Consider the following 15,132-nt stretch of genomic DNA (forward strand, 5'->3'; position numbering starts at 1 on the left):
AATTAGAGGTCATGGGTGCGAGGATGTCGCATGGAGTATAGCATTGACTGCCGTGTCCTTACGGTAAACATTAGTTTCCAATATTCCATGTAAGCCTTTTTGTATCTGAATGTCCAAAAAGTCGATTGATGTCTGGCTGCGTTTACATGTCAGTTTAATGTTCATATTGTTGTTATTCAGGACACCCACAAATTCAAGAAGGTCCTGCTCCGAGCCCTGCCATATGATGAGAATATCATTGATATAGCGGACCCAGAACAGGACCCTCTCAATGTAGGCTATGGGGTTCACAAAAAAGATTAACCTTTCCCACATACCTAAAAATAGGTTTGCGTATGAGGGGGCAAAAGCTGCCCCCATAGCTGTTCCTTGCTTTTGCAGGTAAATTGTGTCCTTAAACATAAAATAATTATGGTTTTGAACAAATTCGAGAAGAATCAGGAGAAAATTGATGAATTCCGGCTCATGGTCAGTCATCACTAGGAACGTCTTAGTGGCCAATATCCCATCATGATGGTGTATTGATGTGTATAGAGATTCCACATCTAGACTCACTAACCACATATCATTATCCATTGGGATACCTTCTACCTTTTTCAGGACATCCCCTGTGTCCTTCACATGTGATGGTAGATCAAATACCAACGGCTTCAAGTAGAAGTCGAGATACTTAGAGATCGTTTCACATAGGCTCCCATTGCCTGACACAATGGGGCGTCCAGGTGGTGTTGTCAGGCTCTTGTGGATTTTCGGGATAAAGTAAATGCATGCCACTTTGGGGTATGCGGGTGTTGTGAATTCTGTGGCAGAGCTCCCTCCTGTGGTCACAAGTGGTACTTCGGCTGGTTCTCTCTGTGAGCTTCCGTTGGTGGAGGAAAGTGGTACTGCGGCTTCTGAGTTTCCTTCCTCAGGTGATGTGGTGAAGTCGTTAGGTGCTGCTCTATTAAACTCCACCTAGTGCTTTGATCCTGGCCTCCAGTCAATGTTCTAGTATTGGACCTGTTTCCTCCTGGATCGTTCCTGTGGCCTGCTGCTCTGCATAGCCAAGTTCTTCTTTGCTATTTGTTTGCTGTTTTTTCCTGTCCAGCTTGTCAATTTGTTTTTTTTTCTGCTTGCTGGAAGCTCTGGGACGCAGAGGGTGTACCTCTGTGCCGTTAGTTCGGTACGGAGGGTCTTTTTGCCCCCTTTGCGTGGTATTTGTAGGGTTTTGTGTTGACTGCAAAGTTACCTTTCCTATCCTCGCTCTGTTCAGAAAGTTGGGCCTCACTTTGCTAAATCTATTTCATCTCTACGTTTGTCTTTTCATCTTAACTCACAGTCATTATATGTGGGGGCTGCCTTTTCCTTTGGGGTATTTCTCTGAGGCAAGGTAGGCTTATTTTCTATCTTCAGGCTAGCTAGTTTCTCAGGCCGTGCCGAGTTGCATAGGGAGCGTTAGGCGCAATCCACGGCTGCCTTTAGTGTGGTTTGAGAGGATTAGGGATTGCGGTCAACAGAGTTCCCACGTCTCAGAGCTCGTTCTTGTTGTTTGGATTATTGCCAGGTCACTGTATGTGCGCTTCAAAAACCTGACCTGCACATCCAAACATAGACTGAGTGTGAACAGGTGCTGAACCCAGAGTCGCCAACTCGTATATAGTAAAGTAAATAGGGCAGCACACTGCAGCGCCAAAACATGCAAACTTGAAAACACGAAATTTGAACTGCACTACTGCACTAGAAATATGAAAAATGAGAGCTTTTAGCGCATAAAAACGGCCATATTTATGTGTACCTCGTAGCCACTTTACGGCATCTCTCTTATACGAGGTCCTACGCTTGACCTACCTCGCTGAGAATAAACGTCTCCATCTGAATGGGTACATGTGAAACCTCTTCTTGGACTCAAATTCTCTCTCTCTGTGGAGGGGTATTAGACCTACTATAATTAAAACACCTGAAGCTAGGAGGCGGGGAGTGCACGATCAGAAGGCTAAAGAATACATTTCAAAAACCTGACCTGCACATCCAAACATAGACTGAGTGTGAACAGGTGCTGAACCCAGAGTCGCCAACTCGTATATAGTAAAGTAAATAGGGCAGCACACTGCAGCGCCAAAACATGCAAACTTGAAAACACGAAATTTGAACTGCACTACTGCACTAGAAATATGAAAAATGAGAGCTTTTAGCGCATAAAAATGGCCATATTTATGTGTACCTCGTAGCCACTTTACAGCATCTCTCTTATACGAGGTCCTACGCTTGACCTACCTCGCTGAGAATAAACGTCTCCATCTGAATGGGTACATGTGAAACCTCTTCTTGGACTCAAATTCTCTCTCTCTGTGGAGGGGTATTAGACCTACTATAATTAAAACACCTGAAGCTAGGAGGCGGGGAGTGCACGATCAGAAGGCTAAAGAATACATTTCAAAAACCTGACCTGCACATCCAAACATAGACTGAGTGTGAACAGGTGCTGAACCCAGAGTCGCCAACTCGTATATAGTAAAGTAAATAGGGCAGCACACTGCAGCGCCAAAACATGCAAACTTGAAAACACGAAATTTGAACTGCACTACTGCACTAGAAATATGAAAAATGAGAGCTTTTAGCGCATAAAAATGGCCATATTTATGTGTACCTCATAGCCACTTTACGGCATCTCTCTTATACGAGGTCCTACGCTTGACCTACCTCGCTGAGAATAAACGTCTCCATCTGAATGGGTACATGTGAAACCTCTTCTTGGACTCAAATTCTCTCTCTCTGTGGAGGGGTATTAGACCTACTATAATTAAAACACCTGAAGCTAGGAGGCGGGGAGTGCACGATCAGAAGGCTAAAGAATACATTTCAAAAACCTGATCTGCACATCCAAACATAGACTGAGTGTGAACAGGTGCTGAACCCAGAGTCGCCAACTCGTATATAGTAAAGTAAATAGGGCAGCACACTGCAGCGCCAAAACATGCAAACTTGAAAATACGAAATTTGAACTGCACTACTGCACTAGAAATATGAAAAATGAGAGCTTTTAGCGCATAAAAATGGCCATATTTATGTGTACCTCGTAGCCACTTTACGGCACCTCTCTTATACGAGGTCCTACGCTTGACCTACCTCGCTGAGAATAAACGTCTCCATCTGAATGGGTACATGTGAAACCTCTTCTTGGACTCAAATTCTCTCTCTCTGTGGAGGGGTATTAGACCTACTATAATTAAAACACCTGAAGCTAGGAGGCGGGGAGTGCACGATCAGAAGGCTAAAGAATACATTTCAAAAACCTGACTTGCACATCCAAACATAGACTGAGTGTGAACAGGTGCTGAACCCAGAGTCGCCAACTCGTATATAGTAAAGTAAATAGGGCAGCACACTGCAGCGCCAAAACATGCAAAATTGAAAACATGAAATTTGAACTGCACTACTGCACTAGAAATATGAAAAATGAGAGCTATTAGCGCATAAAAATGGCCATATTTATGTGTACCTCGTAGCCACTTTACGGCATCTCTCTTATACGAGGTCCTACGCTTGACCTACCTCGCTGAGAATAAACGTCTCCATCTGAATGGGTACATGTGAAACCTCTTCTTGGACTCAAATTCTCTCTCTCTGTGGAGGGGTATTAGACCTACTATAATTAAAACACCTGAAGCTAGGAGGCGGGGAGTGCACGATCAGAAGGCTAAAGAATACATGCAAACTTGGCTACGAGGTACACATAAATATGGCCATTTTTATGCGCTAAAAGCTCTCATTTTTCATATTTCTAGTGCAGTTCAAATTTCGTGTTTTCAAGTTTGCATGTTTTGGCGCTGCAGTGTGCTGCCCTATTTACTTTACTATATACGAGTTGGCGACTCTGGGTTCAGCACCTGTTCACACTCAGTCTATGTTTGGATGTGCAGGTCAGGTTTTTGAAATGTATTCTTTAGCCTTCTGATCGTGCACTCCCCGCCTCCTAGCTTCAGGTGTTTTAATTATAGTAGGTCTAATACCCCTCCACAGAGAGAGAGAATTTGAGTCCAAGAAGAGGTTTCACATGTACCCATTCAGATGGAGACGTTTATTCTCAGCGAGGTAGGTCAAGCGTAGGACCTTGTATAAGAGAGATGCCGTAAAGTGGCTACGAGGTACACATAAATATGGCCATTTTTATGCGCTAAAAGCTCTCATTTTTCATATTTCTAGTGCAGTAGTGCAGTTCAAATTTCGTGTTTTCAAGTTTGCATGTTTTGGCGCTGCAGTGTGCTGCCCTATTTACTTTACTATATACGAGTTGGCGACTCTGGGTTCAGCACCTGTTCACACTCAGTCTATGTTTGGATGTGCAGGTCAGGTTTTTGAAATGTATTCTTTAGCCTTCTGATCGTGCACTCCCCGCCTCCTAGCTTCAGGTGTTTTAATTATAGTAGGTCTAATACCCCTCCACAGAGAGAGAGAATTTGAGTCCAAGAAGAGGTTTCACATGTACCCATTCAGATGGAGACGTTTATTCTCAGCGAGGTAGGTCAAGCGTAGGACCTTGTATAAGAGAGATGCCGTAAAGTGGCTACGAGGTACACATAAATATGGCCATTTTTATGCGCTAAAAGCTCTCATTTTTCATATTTCTAGTGCAGTAGTGCAGTTCAAATTTCGTGTTTTCAAGTTTGCATGTTTTGGCGCTGCAGTGTGCTGCCCTATTTACTTTACTATATACGAGTTGGCGACTCTGGGTTCAGCACCTGTTCACACTCAGTCTATGTTTGGATGTGCAGGTCAGGTTTTTGAAATGTATTCTTTAGCCTTCTGATCGTGCACTCCCCGCCTCCTAGCTTCAGGTGTTTTAATTATAGTAGGTCTAATACCCCTCCACAGAGAGAGAGAATTTGAGTCCAAGAAGAGGTTTCACATGTACCCATTCAGATGGAGACGTTTATTCTCAGCGAGGTAGGTCAAGCGTAGGACCTTGTATAAGAGAGATGCCGTAAAGTGGCTACGAGGTACACATAAATATGGCCATTTTTATGCGCTAAAAGCTCTCATTTTTCATATTTCTAGTGCAGTAGTGCAGTTCAAATTTCGTGTTTTCAAGTTTGCATGTTTTGGCGCTGCAGTGTGCTGCCCTATTTACTTTACTATATACGAGTTGGCGACTCTGGGTTCAGCACCTGTTCACACTCAGTCTATGTTTGGATGTGCAGGTCAGGTTTTTGAAATGTATTCTTTAGCCTTCTGATCGTGCACTCCCCGCCTCCTAGCTTCAGGTGTTTTAATTATAGTAGGTCTAATACCCCTCCACAGAGAGAGAGAATTTGAGTCCAAGAAGAGGTTTCACATGTACCCATTCAGATGGAGACGTTTATTCTCAGCGAGGTAGGTCAAACGTAGGACCTTGTATAAGAGAGATGCCGTAAAGTGGCTACGAGGTACACATAAATATGGCCATTTTTATGCGCTAAAAGCTCTCATTTTTCATATTTCTAGTGCAGTAGTGCAGTTCAAATTTCGTGTTTTCAAGTTTGCATGTTTTGGCGCTGCAGTGTGCTGCCCTATTTACTTTACTATATACGAGTTGGCGACTCTGGGTTCAGCACCTGTTCACACTCAGTCTATGTTTGGATGTGCAGGTCAGGTTTTTGAAATGTATTCTTTAGCCTTCTGATCGTGCACTCCCCGCCTCCTAGCTTCAGGTGTTTTAATTATAGTAGGTCTAATACCCCTCCACAGAGAGAGAGAATTTGAGTCCAAGAAGAGGTTTCACATGTACCCATTCAGATGGAGACGTTTATTCTCAGCGAGGTAGGTCAAGCGTAGGACCTTGTATAAGAGAGATGCCGTAAAGTGGCTACGAGGTACACATAAATATGGCCATTTTTATGCGCTAAAAGCTCTCATTTTTCATATTTCTAGTGCAGTAGTGCAGTTCAAATTTCGTGTTTTCAAGTTTGCATGTTTTGGCGCTGCAGTGTGCTGCCCTATTTACTTTACTATATACGAGTTGGCGACTCTGGGTTCAGCACCTGTTCACACTCAGTCTATGTTTGGATGTGCAGGTCAGGTTTTTGAAATGTATTCTTTAGCCTTCTGATCGTGCACTCCCCGCCTCCTAGCTTCAGGTGTTTTAATTATAGTAGGTCTAATACCCCTCCACAGAGAGAGAGAATTTGAGTCCAAGAAGAGGTTTCACATGTACCCATTCAGATGGAGACGTTTATTCTCAGCGAGGTAGGTCAAGCGTAGGACCTCGTATAAGAGAGATGCCGTAAAGTGGCTACGAGGTACACATAAATATGGCCATTTTTATGCGCTAAAAGCTCTCATTTTTCATATTTCTAGTGCAGTAGTGCAGTTCAAATTTTGTGTTTTCAAGTTTGCATGTTTTGGCGCTTCAGTGTGCTGCCCTATTTACTTTACTATATACGAGTTGGCGACTCTGGGTTCAGCACCTGTTCACACTCAGTCTATGTTTGGATGTGCAGGTCAGGTTTTTGAAATGTATTCTTTAGCCTTCTGATCGTGCACTCCCCGCCTCCTAGCTTCAGGTGTTTTAATTATAGTAGGTCTAATACCCCTCCACAGAGAGAGAGAATTTGAGTCCAAGAAGAGGTTTCACATGTACCCATTCAGATGGAGACGTTTATTCTCAGCGAGGTAGGTCAAGCGTAGGACCTCGTATAAGAGAGATGCCGTAAAGTGGCTATGAGGTACACATAAATATGGCCATTTTTATGCGCTAAAAGCTCTCATTTTTCATATTTCTAGTGCAGTAGTGCAGTTCAAATTTCGTGTTTTCAAGTTTGCATGTTTTGGCGCTGCAGTGTGCTGCCCTATTTACTTTACTATATACGAGTTGGCGACTCTGGGTTCAGCACCTGTTCACATTCAGTCTATGTTTGGATGTGCAGGTCAGGTTTTTGAAATGTATTCTTTAGCCTTCTGATCGTGCACTCCCCGCCTCCTAGCTTCAGGTGTTTTAATTATAGTAGGTCTATTACCCCTCCACAGAGAGAGAGAATTTGAGTCCAAGAAGAGGTTTCACATGTACCCATTCAGATGGAGACGTTTATTCTCAGCGAGGTAGGTCAAGCGTAGGACCTCGTATAAGAGAGATGCCGTAAAGTGGCTACGAGGTACACATAAATATGGCCATTTTTATGCGCTAAAAGCTCTCATTTTTCATATTTCTAGTGCAGTAGTGCAGTTCAAATTTCGTGTTTTCAAGTTTGCATGTTTTGGCGCTGCAGTGTGCTGCCCTATTTACTTTACTATATACGAGTTGGCGACTCTGGGTTCAGCACCTGTTCACACTCAGTCTATGTTTGGATGTGCAGGTCAGGTTTTTGAAATGTATTCTTTAGCCTTCTGATCGTGCACTCCCCGCCTCCTAGCTTCAGGTGTTTTAATTATAGTAGGTCTAATACCCCTCCACAGAGAGAGAGAATTTGAGTCCAAGAAGAGGTTTCACATGTACCCATTCAGATGGAGACGTTTATTCTCAGCGAGGTAGGTCAAGCGTAGGACCTCGTATAAGAGAGATGCCGTAAAGTGGCTACGAGGTACACATAAATATGGCCATTTTTATGCGCTAAAAGCTCTCATTTTTCATATTTCTAGTGCAGTAGTGCAGTTCAAATTTCGTGTTTTCAAGTTTGCATGTTTTGGCGCTGCAGTGTGCTGCCCTATTTACTTTACTATATACGAGTTGGCGACTCTGGGTTCAGCACCTGTTCACACTCAGTCTATATTTGGATGTGCAGGTCAGGTTTTTGAAATGTATTCTTTAGCCTTCTGATCGTTCACTCCCCGCCTACTAGCTTCAGGTGTTTTAATTATAGTAGGTCTAATACCCCTCCACAGTGAGAGAGAATTTGAGTCCAAGAAGAGGTTTCACATGTACCCATTCAGATGGAGACGTTTATTCTCAGCGAGGTAGGTGAAGCGTAGGACCTCGTATAAGAGAGATGCCGCAAAGTGGCTACGAGGTACACATAAATATGGCCATTTTTATGCGCTAAAAGCTCTCATTTTTCATATTTCTAGTGCAGTAGTGCAGTTCAAATTTCGTGTTTTCAAGTTTGCATGTTTTGGCGCTGCAGTGTGCTGCCCTATTTACTTTACTATATACGAGTTGGCGACTCTGGGTTCAGCACCTGTTCACACTCAGTCTATGTTTGGATGTGCAGGTCAGGTTTTTGAAATGTATTCTTTAGCCTTCTGATCGTGCACTCCCCGCCTCCTAGCTTCAGGTGTTTTAATTATAGTAGGTCTAATACCCCTCCACAGAGAGAGAGAATTTGAGTCCAAGAAGAGGTTTCACATGTACCCATTCAGATGGAGACGTTTATTCTCAGCGAGGTAGGTCAAGCGTAGGACCTCGTATAAGAGAGATGCCGTAAAGTGGCTACAAGGTACACATAAATATGGCCATTTTTATGCGCTAAAAGCTCTCATTTTTCATATTTCTAGTGCAGTAGTGCAGTTCAAATTTCGTGTTTTCAAGTTTGCATGTTTTGGCGCTGCAGTGTGCTGCCCTATTTACTTTACTATATACGAGTTGGCGACTCTGGGTTCAGCACCTGTTCACACTCAGTCTATATTTGGATGTGCAGGTCAGGTTTTTGAAATGTATTCTTTAGCCTTCTGATCGTTCACTCCCCGCCTACTAGCTTCAGGTGTTTTAATTATAGTAGGTCTAATACCCCTCCACAGAGAGAGAGAATTTGAGTCCAAGAAGAGGTTTCACATGTACCCATTCAGATGGAGACGTTTATTCTCAGCGAGGTAGGTCAAGCGTAGGACCACGTATAAGAGAGATGCCGTAAAGTGGCTACGAGGTACACATAAATATGGCCATTTTTATGCGCTAAAAGCTCTCATTTTTCATATTTCTAGTGCAGTAGTGCAGTTCAAATTTCGTGTTTTCAAGTTTGCATGTTTTGGCGCTGCAGTGTGCTGCCCTATTTACTTTACTGTATGTGCGCTGACCTCTATGTCCATTGTGGTACTGAATTACCTTTCATAACAGTACTGGAGGCCAAAAGTACTAATGATTCCCAATAGAGGGAAAAAAGAAGTTCTGAGACCATTTTTTTTTCTTTGCACTCTGTTTTGCCTTTTTTTTCCCCTAGACATTTGGGTGGTTCAGGACACAGGTGTAGCAATGGACATTAGAAGTCTGTCTTCATGTGTGGATCAGCTCACGGCAAGAGTACAAAGTATTCAAGACTTTGTGGTGCAGAATTCTATGTTAGAACCGAGAATTCCTATTCCTGATTTGTTTTTTGGAGATAGAACTAAATTTCTGAGTTTCAAAAATAATTGTAAACTATTTCTGGCTTTGAAACCTCGCTCCTCTGGTGACCCAGTTCAACAAGTTAGGATCGTTATTTCTTTTTTGCGTGGCGACCCTCAGGACTGGGCATTTTCTCTTGCGTCAGGAGGTCCTGCATTAAGTAATATCGATGCATTTTTCCAGGCGCTCGGATTGCTGTATGATGTGCCTAATTCTGTGGATCAGGCAGAGAAGAATTTGCTGGCTCTGTGTCAGGGTCAGGATGAAATAGAGGTATATTGTCAGAAATTTAGAAAGTGGTTCGTACTCACTCAGTGGAATGAAGGTGTGCTCGCAGCTATTTTCAGAAAAGGTCTCTCTGAAGCCCTTAAGGATGTCATGGTGGGATTTCCTATGCCTGCTGGTCTGAATGAGTCTATGTCTTTGGCCATTCAGATCGGTCGACGCTTGCGCGAGCGTAAATCTGTGCACCATTTGGCGGTATTACCTGAGCTTAAACCTGAGCCTATGCAGTGCGATAGGACTTTGACCAGAGTTGAACGGCAAGAACACAGACGTCTGAATGGGCTGTGTTTCTACTGTGGTGATTCCACTCATGCTATCTCTGATTGTCCTAAGCGCACTAAGCGGTTCGCTAGGTCTGCCACCATTGGTACGGTACAGTCAAAATTTCTTCTGTCTGTTACCTTGATCTGCTCTTTGTCATCGTATTCTGTCATGGCATTTGTGGACTCAGGCGCTGCTCTGAATTTGATGGACTTGGAGTATGCTAGGCGTTGTGGGTTTTTCTTGGAGCCCTTGCAGTGTCCTATTCCATTGAGAGGAATTGATGCTACGCCTTTGGCCAAGAATAAGCCTCAGTACTGGACCCAGCTGACCATGTGCATGGCTCCTGCACATCAGGAGGTTATTCGCTTTCTGGTGTTGCATAATCTGCATGATGTGGTCGTGTTGGGGTTGCCATGGCTACAAGTCCATAATCCAGTATTAGATTGGAAATCCATGTCTGTGTCCAGCTGGGGTTGTCAGGGGGTACATGGTGATGTCCCATTTCTGACTATTTTGTCCTTCTGAGGTTCCTGAGTTCTTGTCTGATTACCGGGATTTATTTGATGAGCCCAAGTCCGATACCCTACCTCCGCATAGGGATTGTGATTGCGCTATCGATTTGATTCCTGGTAGTAAATTCCCAAAAGGTCGACTGTTTAATTTATCTGTGCCTGAGCACGCCGCTATGCGGAGTTATGTGAAGGAGTCTTTGGAGAAGGGGCATATTCGCCCGTTATCGTCGCCATTAGGAGCAGGGTTCTTTTTTGTAGCCAAGAAGGATGGTTCACTGAGACCTTGTATAGATTACCGCCTTCTAAATAAGATCACGGTTAAATTTCAGTACCCCTTGCCATTGTTATCTGAATTGTTTGCTCGGATTAAGGGGGCTAGTTGGTTCACCAAGATAGATCTTCGTGGTGCGTATAATCTTGTGCGTATTAAGCGAGGCGATGAGTGGAAAACTGCATTTAATACGCCCGAGGGCCATTTTGAGTATCTAGTAATGCCATTCGGACTTGCCAATGCTCCATCAGTGTTTCAGTCCTTTATGCATGACATCTTCCGAGAGTACCTGGATAAATTCCTGATTGTGTACTTAGATGACATTTTGATCTTCTCGGATGATTGGGAGTCTCATGTGAAGCAGGTCAGAACGGTGTTTCAGGTCCTGCGTGCTAATTCTTTGTTTGTGAACGGATCAAAGTGTCTCTTTGGTGTTCAGAAGGTTTCATTTTTGGGGTTCATCTTTTCCCCTTCTACTATCGAGATGGACCCTGTTAAGGTCCAAGCCATCCATAATTGGACTCAGCCGACATCTCTGAAAAGTCTGCAAAAGTTCCTGGGCTTTGCTAATTTTTATCGTCGCTTCATCTGCAATTTTTCTAGTATTGCTAAACCATTGACCGATTTGACCAAGAAAGGTGCTGATTTGGTCAATTGGTCTTCTGCTGCGGTGGAAGCTTTTCAAGAGTTAAAGCGTCGTTTTTCTTCTGCCCCTGTGTTGTGTCAACCAGATGTTTCGCTTCCGTTCCAGGTCGAGGTTGATGCTTCTGAGATTGGAGCAGGGGCTGTTTTGTCGCAGAGAAGTTCTGATTGCTCGGTGATGAAACCATGCGCCTTCTTTTCCAGGAAGTTTTCGCCTGCTGAGCGAAATTATGATGTGGGCAATCGAGAGTTGCTGGCCATGAAGTGGGCATTCGAGGAGTGGCGTCATTGGCTTGAAGGAGCTAAGCATCGTGTGGTGGTCTTGACTGATCATAAGAACTTGACTTATCTCGAGTCCGCCAAGCGGTTGAATCCTAGACAAGCTCGTTGGTCGTTGTTTTTTGCCCGTTTTGACTTTGTGATTTCATACCTTCCGGGCTCTAAAAATGTGAAGGCGGATGCTCTGTCTAGGAGTTTTGTGCCCGACTCTCCGGGTGTATCTGAGCCGGCGGGTATCCTCAAAGAGGGAGTAATTGTGTCTGCCATCTCCCCTGATTTGCGGCGGGTGCTGCAAAAATTTCAGGCTAATAAACCTGATCGTTGCCCAGCGGAGAAACTGTTTGTCCCTGATAGGTGGACGAATAAAGTTATCTCTGAGGTTCATTGTTCGGTGTTGGCTGGTCATCCTGGAATCTTTGGTACCAGAGAGTTAGTGGCTAGATCCTTTTGGTGGCCATCTCTGTCGCGGGATGTGCGTACTTTTGTGCAGTCCTGTGGGATTTGTGCTCGGGCTAAGCCCTGCTGTTCTCGTGCCAGTGGGTTGCTTTTGCCCTTGCCGGTCCCGAAGAGGCCTTGGACACATATCTCTATGGATTTTATTTCTGATCTTCCCGTCTCTCAAAAAATGTCAGTCATTTGGGTGGTCTGTGATCGCTTCTCTAAGATGGTCCATTTGGTACCCTTGTCTAAATTGCCTTCTTCCTCTGATTTGGTGCCATTGTTTTTCCAGCATGTGGTTCGTTTACATGGCATTCCAGAGAATATCGTTTCTGACAGAGGTTCCCAGTTTGTTTCGAGGTTTTGGCGAGCCTTTTGTGGTAGGATGGGCATTGACTTGTCTTTTTCCTCGGCTTTCCATCCTCAGACTAATGGCCAGACCGAACGAACCAATCAGACCTTGGAAACATATCTGAGATGCTTTGTTTCTGCTGATCAGGATGACTGGGTGTCCTTTTTGCCTTTGGCTGAGTTCGCCCTTAATAATCGGGCCAGCTCGGCTACCTTGGTTTCACCGTTTTTCTGCAACTCTGGGTTCCATCCTCGTTTCTCTTCAGGGCAGGTTGAGTCTTCGGACTGTCCTGGTGTGGATACTGTGGTGGACAGGTTGCAGCAGATTTGGACTCATGTAGTGGACAATTTGACTTTGTCCCAGGAGAAGGCTCAACGTTTCGCTAATACGCTGTGTGGGTCACCGACTTCGGGTTGGGGACTTGGTTTGGTTATCTTCTCGTCATATTCCTATGAAGGTTTCCTCTCCTAAGTTTAAACCTCGTTTTATTGGTCCGTATAGGATTTCTGAGGTTCTTAATCCTGTGTCTTTTCGTCTGACCCTTCCAGATTCTTTTTCCATACATAACGTATTCCATAGGTCATTGTTGCGGAGATACGTGGCACCTATGGTTCCATCTGTTGATCCTCCTGCCCCGGTTTTGGTGGAGGGGGAGTTGGAGTATATTGTGAAGAAGATTTTGGATTCTCGTGTTTCAAGGCGGAAACTCCAGTATCTGGTTAAGTGGAAGGGTTATGCTCAGGAAGATAATTCCTGGGTCTTTGCCTCTGATGTCCATGCTCCCGATCTTGTTCGTGCCTTTCATATGGCTCATCCTGGTCGTCCTGGGAGCTCTGGTGAGGGTTCGGTGACCCCTCCTCAAGGGGGGGGTACTGTTGTGAATTCTGTGGCAGAGCTCCCTCCTGTGGTCACAAGTGGTACTTCGGCTGGTTCTCTCTGTGAGCTTCCGTTGGTGGAGGAAAGTGGTACTGCGGCTTCTGAGTTTCCTTCCTCAGGTGATGTGGTGAAGTCGTTAGGTGCTGCTCTATTTAACTCCACCTAGTGCTTTGATCCTGGCCTCCAGTCAATGTTCTAGTATTGGACCTGTTTCCTCCTGGATCGTTCCTGTGGCCTGCTGCTCTGCATAGCTAAGTTCTTCTTTGCTATTTGTTTGCTGTTTTTTTCTGTCCAGCTTGTCAATTTGTTTTTTTTCTGCTTGCTGGAAGCTCTGGGACGCAGAGGGTGTACCTCCGTGCCGTTAGTTCGGTACGGAGGGTCTTTTTGCCCCCTTTGCGTGGTATTTGTAGGGTTTTGTGTTGACCGCAAAGTTACCTTTCCTATCCTCGCTCTGTTCAGAAAGTTGGGCCTCACTTTGCTAAATCTATTTCATCTCTACGTTTGTCTTTTCATCTTAACTCACAGTCATTATATGTGGGGGCTGCCTTTTCCTTTGGGGTATTTCTCTGAGGCAAGGTAGGCTTATTTTCTATCTTCAGGCTAGCTAGTTTCTCAGGCCGTGCCGAGTTGCATAGGGAGCGTTAGGCGCAATCCACGGCTGCCTTTAGTGTGGTTTGAGAGGATTAGGGATTGCGGTCAACAGAGTTCCCACGTCTCAGAGCTCGTTCTTGTTTTTTGGATTATTGCCAGGTCACTGTATGTGCGCTGACCTCTATGTCCATTGTGGTACTGAATTACCCTTCATAACATGCGAGTATCAGATTATTTCTCAGTTCTTTACTTATAATCCCCTTTTGAAAGGCTTCTTCCAAGATGTCTGTTAATTCTCCCTGATAGGTTGTTGTAGGGTTGAATGTTAGTCTCTGATAACACATGTTGTTCCTCAATTGCTTAAAAGCCTCTTTTTCGTATAGTTTAGTAGGCCGTACCACCACATTTCCCCCTTTATCAGCGGGTTTAATCACTGCTCCCTTAAGTGCTTTTAGTTCCCTCAACGCGGTCCTCTGGGCATAGGTCAAATTGCCCCGTGTGATTTTCTCCGAAATTTTCTCAAATTCGGTAGACACCAACTTCACAAATAACTCCACATTTGAATACAGATTGAGAGGGGGAAACTTCTTTGGGGTGGGAGGTATAAACTTACCCCTAGTGGTGGAATTATCCTGTTCTTCACTCAGTTCTTCCAATATTGATATAGCTTCCAACTCCTTTTCATTCCATTCCTTCCCCGTTGTTGGTTTCTCATGTAGCTTCTTCAACACCAATTTTCGCGCAAAGAGGTGGAGATCTTTTATGGCTAAAAAAGAGTTAAATGGAGCAGTAGGTGAGAAGGATAGGCCCAGACTTAGAACTTCCAGTTGATGTTTGGTAAATTCAATTTCCGTTAAATTGATTACCTGGAGTTTGGAGGTAGATGGTGTGTCCATTCTTCTTTCCCTCCTTTTATAGTTGTCATTCCTTCTCCAGTTAGTGTACTTTCTTAGATTGTATTTACGGTTCACCGGTGTACTTTCATCCTCTCTGGAGGAGAGCGATGAGAATGAAGACGTCCTCCCATTATTCGTTCCCTTGTTACTGGTTGATTGCCATCTGTAGACGGTGCCGCTTTTGAAATCCAACAGATCTCTTTGGAATTTCTTTGCTTTACTCTCTTTTACTTCCTTTTCCCAAATAGTAAACTGTGCGTCTATATCTTTATTTAGTATTTCCATTTCAGATCCAGACAAATTTTCAAGCAGTTTTGTCCTAGTCGACTCAATTTCCACATCCATTTTTTCTAAGCTTTTTTTGTTGTTACCGATTCATAATTCAATCAGAGACCTAGAGCATGTGTTGCACGTCTCCTCCCATCTGGTCCGAAAGGTAGCGTCCTCAATTGGATAGG

The sequence above is a fragment of the Ranitomeya imitator genome, chromosome 2 (assembly GCF_032444005.1).
Source record: "Ranitomeya imitator isolate aRanImi1 chromosome 2, aRanImi1.pri, whole genome shotgun sequence".
Classification (NCBI taxonomy): domain Eukaryota; kingdom Metazoa; phylum Chordata; class Amphibia; order Anura; family Dendrobatidae; genus Ranitomeya; species Ranitomeya imitator.